The sequence below is a fragment of the Schistocerca cancellata genome, chromosome 6 (assembly GCF_023864275.1).
Source record: "Schistocerca cancellata isolate TAMUIC-IGC-003103 chromosome 6, iqSchCanc2.1, whole genome shotgun sequence".
Classification (NCBI taxonomy): domain Eukaryota; kingdom Metazoa; phylum Arthropoda; class Insecta; order Orthoptera; family Acrididae; genus Schistocerca; species Schistocerca cancellata.
The window spans coordinates 514,455,356-514,462,481 of record NC_064631.1 but is presented as its reverse complement, the minus strand read 5'-3'; positions in this window follow the sequence as shown (position 1 = coordinate 514,462,481).

The following is a 7,126-nucleotide window of genomic DNA, read 5'->3' as shown; positions in this document are numbered from 1 at the left end:
GTTTCCTCTCCCATTCCGCACAGAACCTCCTCATTCGTTACCTCTCACTCAACCTAATTTTCAACATTCGTCTGTAATACCACATCTCAAATGCTTTGATTCTCTTCAGTTCTAGTTTTCCTGTAGTCAGTGTTTCAGTACCATACAATTCTGTGCTCCAAATGTACATTCGCAGAAATTTCTTCCTCAAATTAAGGCTTGTGTTTGATACTAGTAGACTTCTCTTGGCCAGGAATGCCCTTATTTCCAGTGGTAGCCTGCTTTTGATGATCTCCATTTTTGTCGTTGTTGTCATATCTGCTACAGTACGTCTCATTACTTTCGTCTTTCTTCGATTTACTCTCAATCCATATTCCGTACTCATTAGACTTTCCATTCCATTTGGCAGATCATATACGCTACTGGCCATTAAAATTGATACACCACAAAGATGACGTGTTGCAGACACGAAATTTAACCGACAGGAAGAAGATGCTGTGATATGCACATGATTAGCTTGTCAGAGCATTCACACAAGGGTGGCGCCGGTGGCGACACCTACAACGTGCTGATATGAGGAAAGTTTCTAACCCATTTCTCATACTCAAACAGCAGTTTACCGGCGTTGCCTGATGAAACCTTGTTGTGATGCCTCGTGTAAGGAGGAGAAATGCGTACCATCACGTTTCCGACTTTGATAAAGGTCGGTTTGTAGCCTATCGCGATTGCGGTTTATCGTATCGCGACATTGGTGCTCGCGTTGACCGAGATCCAATGACTGTTAGCAGAATATGGAATCGGTGGGTTCAGGAGGGTAATACGGAACGCCGTGATGGATCACAACGGCTTCGTATCACTAGCAGTCGAGATGACAGGCATCTTATCCGCATGGCTGTAACGGATCGTGCAGCCACGTCTCGATCCCTGAGTCAACAAATGGGGACGTTTGCAAGACAACAACCATCTGCAGGAACAGTTCGACAACGTTTGCAGCAGCATGGACTATCAGCTCGGAGACCATGGCTGCAGTTATCCTTGACGCTGCATCACAGGCAGGAGCGCCTGCGATGGTGTACTCAACGACGAACCTGGGTGCACGAATGGCAAAACGTCATTTTTTCGGATGAATCCAGGTGCTGTTTACAGCTTCATGATGGTCGCATCCGTGTTTGGCGGCATCGCGGTAAACGCACATTGGAAGCGTGTATTCGTCATCGCCGTACTGGCGTATCACCCTGCGTGATTGTATGGGGTGCCATTGGTTACACGTCTCTGTCACCTCTTGTTCGCATTGGCGGCACTTTGAACAGTGGACGTTACATTTCATATGCGTTACGACCTGTGGCTGTACCCTTCATTCGATCCCTGCGAAACACTATATTTCAGCAGGCTAATGCACGACCGCATGTTGCAGGTCCTGTATGGGCCTTTTTGGATACAGCAAATGTTCGACTGCTGCCCTGGCCAGCAAATTCTCCAGATCTCTCACCAATTGAAAACGTCTGGTCAATGGTGGCCGAGCAACTGGCTCGTCACACGCCAATCACTACTCTTGATGAACTGTCGTATCGTGTTGAAGCTGCATAGCCAGCTGTACCTCTACACGCCATCCAAGCTCTGTTTGACTCAATGCCCAGGCGTATCAAGGCCGTTATTACGGCCAGAGGTGGTTGTTCTGGGTACTGATTTCTCAGGATCTATGCACCCAAATTGCGTGAAAATGTAATCACATGTCAGTTCTGGTATAATATATTTGTCCAATGAATACCCGTTTATCATCTGCATTTCTTCTTGGTGTAGCAATTTTAATGGCCAGTAGTGTAATTCTTCTTCACTTTCACTTAGGATAGCAATGTCATCAGCAAATCGTATGACTGATATACTTTGACCATGAATTTCAGTCCCGCTCCTGAACCTTTCTTTTATTTCCATTATTGCTTCTTCGATGTCGAGATTGAACAGTAGGGGCGAAAGACTACATTCCTATCTTACACCCTTTTTCATCCGACCACTTCGTTCTTGGTCGTCCACTCTTATTATTCCCTCTTGGCTCTTGTACATATTTTATATTACCCGCCTCTCCTGTAGCTTACCCGTTCAGAATTTCGAACATCTTGCACCGTTTTACATTGTTGAACACTCTTACCAGGTCGACAAATCTTATGAGCGTGTCAACCGCAACGTCAGAATTGCCACTCTTGTGCCTTTTCCATTCCTAAAACCAAACATATCCTCAATTTTCTTTCAAATTCTTCCGTGTATTATTCTTATCAGTACCTTGGATGCATGAGCTATTAAGCTGATTGTGCATTTATTCTCGCACTTTTCGGCTCTTGCAATCTTCAGAAATGTGTGGATGATATTTTTCCGAAAGGCAGATCGTATGTCGCCAGACTCATACGTTCTACACATCAACGCGAAATTTTAGAATATTCTGATGGAACTTTATTCGTCCCTTCTGTCATATTCAATCTTCAGTCCTTCGAAGCTCTTTTACATTCTGACTGTTATACTGGATCCCCTATCTCCTCTAAATCGACTCCTGTTTCTTCTTCCATCACATCAGACAAATCTTTCCCCCCATAGAGCCATTCAGTGTACTCCTTCCACGTATCCCCTCTCTCCTCTGTATTCAACAGTTGAATTCCTGTCACGCTCTTCATGTTGCCACCGTTTCTTTTAATTTCACTGAACGGTGTTTTGACTTTCTTATAAAATGTATCAGTCCTTCCGACAATCAATTCTTTTTCGATTTCTCACATTTTTCATGCAGCCCTTTCGTCTTATCTGCACTTCCAATCTATTTCATTCCTCAGTGGCTTGTATTTCTGTATTCCTCAATTTCCGTGGACATGTTTCTACTTTCTTCTTTCATCAATCAACTGAAGTATTTCTTCTGTTACCCATGGATTCTTCGCAGCTACCTTCTCTGCGCCGATGTTTTTCTTCTCAACTTCTGTGATTGCTCTTTTTAGAGATGGCCATTCCTCTTCAGCTGTACTGCCTAGTGAGCTGTTCCTTATTGCGGTGTCTATAAGCTCAGACAACATCAAGCGTATCTCGCTTTCTTTAGTACTTTTGTATCCCTCTCCTTTGCTTATTGATTCTTCCTGACTAATCTCTTAAACTTCAGCCCACTCTTCATCACTACTACATTGTGAATTTAGTTTATATCTACTCCTGGGTACATCTTACAATGTAATATCTGATTTCGGAATCTCTGTCTGACCATGATGTAACCTAACTGAAATGTTCCCATAGCATCCGTTTTTACCAAGTATACCTCATCGTCTTGTGATTCTTGAAATAAAATTTCCGTATGAGCCCTAATTTCTCGTATGTTATCTTCGTAGTCCTTACGCGCAGTGTATGTTGGTAGCCGCCCGGGGAGGCCGAGCGTTTCTAGGCGCTACAGTCTGGAACCACGCGACTGCTACGGTCGCAGGTTCGAATCCTGCCTCGGGCATAGATGTGTGTGATGTCCCTAGGTTAGTTAGGTTTAAGTAGTTCTAAGTTCTAGGGGACTGATGATCTCAGAAGGTAAGTCCCATAGTGCTCCGAACCATTTGAACTTTCTTTTTTTTGTGGCAGTAGAATCGTTTGGCATTCGGCTTGAAATGCCGGTTCTCTAAATTTTCTCAACAGTGTTTCTCGAAAAGAACGTCGCCTTCGCTCCTGGGATTCCCATTAGAGGTCGCAAAGCATATTCATAATACTTACGTGGTCTTCGAATCTACCGGTAATAAATCTAGCAGGCCTTCTCTGATTTGCTTCGATGTCTTCCGACCTGGTACGAATCTAAGACACTCGAGTAGTACTCAAGAATAGTCGCACCGGCGTCCTGTATGCGGTCTCCTCTACAGGTAAACCACTCTTTCCCAAAATTATACCAATAAGCCATAGTCGACCATTCGCTTTCCCTGCCACAGTTTTGCTACGGAAACTTTAAATGAAGTGCCTAAATGGAGTAATGGCAGCCCATTATTCCTCTAGAGCGGAAACCAGAGAAGGCACTGACGTTGGATGCTAGAGTCTGGAGCGAAGCCGACGTTGTAACTCTTCCTAAAGGATCTCCACTAGATTCGGGCTAGGAGGGAAGGCAAGTCCATTTCAGGAATATCATTGTCCACAAACCGTTACATCACAGATGTTGCTCCATGACATTGTCATGCTGACACAATCAATCATCGCCTCCAAACTCTTTCTCAACAGCAAGCGGTACACAACACTGTAAAATCATAGTCATCAGCATTTAGTGTTACCTTAATTGGAGTATAGGGACCACACCCTAAATGTGGAAAAAGACGATCATTCCGTAACTTAATCTCCTCCAGACTTCGCTGTTGGCAGGTAACGGTCTTCAGACATTTGCCAAACCCAAGCCCCTCCATCGGACTGCTACACGGTACAGTGTGATTCATCACCCCAAATCACTCAGCCATCCACCGAGCCGGGGCGTTGCTGTTTACACCAGTATTTGCAGTGAATAAAGAAATGTACGGCTTACGAGGAGCTGCTCCACCACTGCACCCCACTCTTTTAACTCCCTACACACTGTTAGCGTGATAGCTAGCCTCCTGATGGTAGCACTTCGGAACTCACGAGTGATTCCTTCCACCGACGTCATGTGATTTTTACAGCCATCCACCTCAATGCTGGACGGTCCTTCCAACTATACATCAGGTCTTCCCGGTCTTGGTTTAGCTGCGATTCTTTCTTCGTGTTTCCACTTAATAATCGCGTCAATAACAGTCGACTTCGCCGACTTTAGAAGGTATAAAATTAATGAAAAATAGTCTATGTCGTAATGATTATTTTATTTAAAATTACTGGTTTCGGCCTAGTATTAGGCCATCTTCAGGATAGCGCTGTGAAGGCTAGAAATCGTGCTAATTACGTAAAGAAGCCAGTGACTTAAAGAAACCCATCAACTGTAGTGGTCGATGACCAGGACAGTCAGTAGACCTCAGTCGCAGAAACTGCTGCTCTTGGGTGGGCAGCATTGCGTTATATAGACCTGCAGAGGTCGTGTTTGTGCAATACGACGTCAATGTCAGCCAGTGAACAACCATTTACATAAATTTTGTATCATTTGAAAAAATGTGTGTGAATTCCTAAGAGACCAAACTGCTGAGGTTATCGGTGCCTAGACTTACACACTACTTAAACTAACGTATGCTAAGAATAACACACACACACCCATGCCCGAGGGAGGACTCGAACTTCCGGCGGGAAGGGCCGTGCACTCCGTAACACGGTGGCTCAAACCGCACGGCCACTCAGTTTATCTAAAAGTGAATAATTATAAAAAGGTAGTGTCTATAGGACAGAACAGATTATTAAGATTATTGAGTAACTGTAATAAGATTATTTAAAAATTGTTTTACATCCGGCGGAAACAATTTATTTAACATATCCATAGCATCGACTATTCAATCAGTATAATGTATATATAGAATAAACAAGTTCTATTTATGTGCGAGGCGTATTTGGAAAGCATGGTCCGATTAGGTGCGAAATGGAAACCACTGTGAAAATCCGATGGAACTTTGCACAGATGCTCGACCTCCTGCACACTGTCGTCACGAGGCATATGTATCACCTGCTCTCCCCCCTTCCCTGCCCGTATACATTAACAGTATCCTGCCACCGCATGTACAGATGCACAGCACAATTTGTTACATTTCGAGCCTGAAAACCGGCGGACTCGCTCATACTTCCTCCTTCGTTGATGCTAGTCTTGATACTCTCCTATCTTCTGCCAACTTTAATTTCCAGCCTCGGTTGGCCTCTCTTATTCCCAGAGTAGTTAGCTGTGAAGAATGGACGAGGAGGCAGCCGACCATGTGATTCCCCTAGTAGTGTCTGTTTTCAATAGGCTCCTTGTCTCTTGTGCTGTTCTGAGTATTTACTCATTTGAGGCTCTTTCAGTCCACGCGATCTTCACATTTACCTCCAACAATACATCTCAAAAGCTTCTAGTATTTTCCGTCTTCCTCAGCGTCCAAGCATGAGCTCCAAATGTACGACGACGTGCTGAAAAGTAATGCCCCCGAATTTGTTATGTGAAAACTCTTAAGGCTGTTGAAATGAAACAAACGTTATTAACATTCTACATGCTTATTCCTCATGTGCACATATTCAATTCTTAACATAGCCACCCCGACGACTAACACATTTCTCCCAATGAGTGGCTTGTTGATACCGTCGCTCTAGAATACTTGACTTTGTTGACGGAGCCACAACCTCACCACTGCTTGCACAGCTTCAGCACTATCAAAGCGAAGTACTCCAAGACGTTCTTTAAATTTTGGATACACATTAAAATCGGACGGGGTCAAGTCAGTAATACATGAAAGATGGTCGACTACAGTGAAACCATAGCGCCAGATGGTTGCAGATGTCGCAGCTCTCGTGTGTGGTCTGCATTGTCACGCTGTCCATCTGTGGACGAATTCTTCGAATTCGCAGCTCTGTTACGGCATTCTGCTTCTCACGATCCGACAAATTTAAGTTACACGCTGCCATGTTACGCGCTACAATTCGGCGCCCTCTAGTGACAGACGGTTGTAGATTTTCAGACATGAAGAACAAAGAAGAAACGTTAATAACGTTTGTTTTATTTAAAAAGCTTTATGTTTTTTCACACAAAAATTTCGGAGATACTGTATTACTTCTCAGCACGCTCTTGTAGCTCCTCGATAACCATTTCCTAGTAGTCAAGGAGACATTCTTTGACTTGACTAGTGCTGTTTTCTGGAAAAATAATTAATTCGCCTGAGGTGTTCTAGCTGTAACATCCCTTGTAATTCTAACGTCGGCTGTGATACAACCTAAAGGTAGCCACTAGAACCACCATTTTTCCATCAAGGCCTACAAATTCATTTTGTTCTCATCTCTTGTGCACTTCATGATTTTTTTTCTCTTCATTTCCCCTTTTTTTCGTTGAAAGTCTGGAGATCCTTTTGAAACTGGAGGTAACTGTTCACATAAGATTATGAATCGGTTTCTGTGGTGAGATATACTCTTCTAATAAAGCAATCTGACTATAATGACGATGTTTCGTAGATGGAAAAACTTTTTCAAAGTCCCACAAAAAACGGATATTAGTTGAAAGAAAAACAGACGAAATTTAACTTCGAACATT